This window comes from Salvelinus alpinus, chromosome 15 (genome assembly GCF_045679555.1).
Source record: "Salvelinus alpinus chromosome 15, SLU_Salpinus.1, whole genome shotgun sequence".
NCBI lineage: Eukaryota > Metazoa > Chordata > Actinopteri > Salmoniformes > Salmonidae > Salvelinus > Salvelinus alpinus.
The window spans coordinates 12,847,730-12,848,884 of record NC_092100.1 but is presented as its reverse complement, the minus strand read 5'-3'; the positions used below and the strand labels follow the sequence as shown (position 1 = coordinate 12,848,884).

Sequence of the window (1,155 nt, the reverse complement as noted above, 5' to 3'; positions counted from 1 at the left end):
TGTGACAAGGATTGAAAAGGATTCGCCAGTAGATTGTTGACTTGATTCATGATGATGACTGCTAGCTTGCTAGCTAAGATTTTGAAAGGAAGATGTTAACATGATCAGTCCAATCAAAGCTACTGTACATATAACGTGTTTTGACGTCATTTAATCTGTGGCCAATGACCTTGAGCCATCTTGGAAGGGCACTTGTAATATAACTCTATGGCAGGACCCAAAGGGTTGAAATTTTGGATGTCTACCCTTACTAAGTACTTAAACTTGGAGATGACATACTGTCCCCATGAGTGACAGAACACTGAGCCAATCACGGCACAATGCTCCGTATTTTCTGCTGGCTCGCCCCACCACCATAGAAAGCACTGAGCTGGGCTGAAACATCGGCATTTTGGAGCTGCCTTACTCAAGAAAGCAAAAAAGAGACCATGTGTGTATGCAGCTTTATTAACTGTATGATATATATATTTTTTACATTGTTTGCAAACTGATATGTGACACGTATGACATTACTAACCCCACTACTCCTAATAGTAAGCTACGTCCTCCTCTACAATGAGAAAGTAGTGCTTTGATTATAAATAGAAAAGTTTCTTTAGACACATTTGTCAGCTCTTATCAGTCTCACTGACTCCCCATGCACAGCTGCTGACTCACTGGCCAGTCCAGCTTCTTCCTCACACAGGACATGGCTTTGGAAATCATGAGTAGCATGTTTGTTGGCAGTACACTGACCATACACAGCAAGTAGCACTCAAAACAAACATCCAAATTAGCATGATGGGAAGAATACCAATCACACAGTGAAAAAGTAATTTTAGTCATTCCTTTCTGGTCCCAGTGCAGAGATGCATTACATTCTTATAAGCAGTGATTTAATAGAGTTTTAGAATGGGGGAAAAAACAGAATAACTCGTCAATATGCAGAAAGTGACATGATTTTCACTCAGCTACTGAGATGACTGGTGATTGGACAGGTCTTTAGGAAAACCCCCACCATACTGCAGGTTGCCATTTATTGTCATGAATCTTGTTCTGGACGCAGCTCTGCAGAGTGGTGGTGACAACCACAAAGTCATGAAATCTGATTTTAAACCTAACCCTAACCTTAGCTCTAACCACACTGCTAACCATAATGCCTAACCCTAACCTTAA

At 41.0% G+C, this 1,155-nt stretch overlaps 1 protein-coding gene across 1 annotated transcript in view; it reads right to left on the bottom strand.

Annotated features, from left to right (window-relative positions):
* LOC139539505 (nexilin-like) overlaps window positions 1–90 on the bottom strand; it is a 35,118-nt gene extending 35,028 nt beyond the window's left edge. The window contains exon 1 of the mRNA XM_071342529.1: window positions 1–90. This exon is cut by the window's left edge and continues 278 nt beyond it. The gene's annotated coding sequence lies outside the window, so the exon portion shown is untranslated.
* Between the last annotated feature and the right edge of the window lie 1,065 nt (window positions 91–1,155).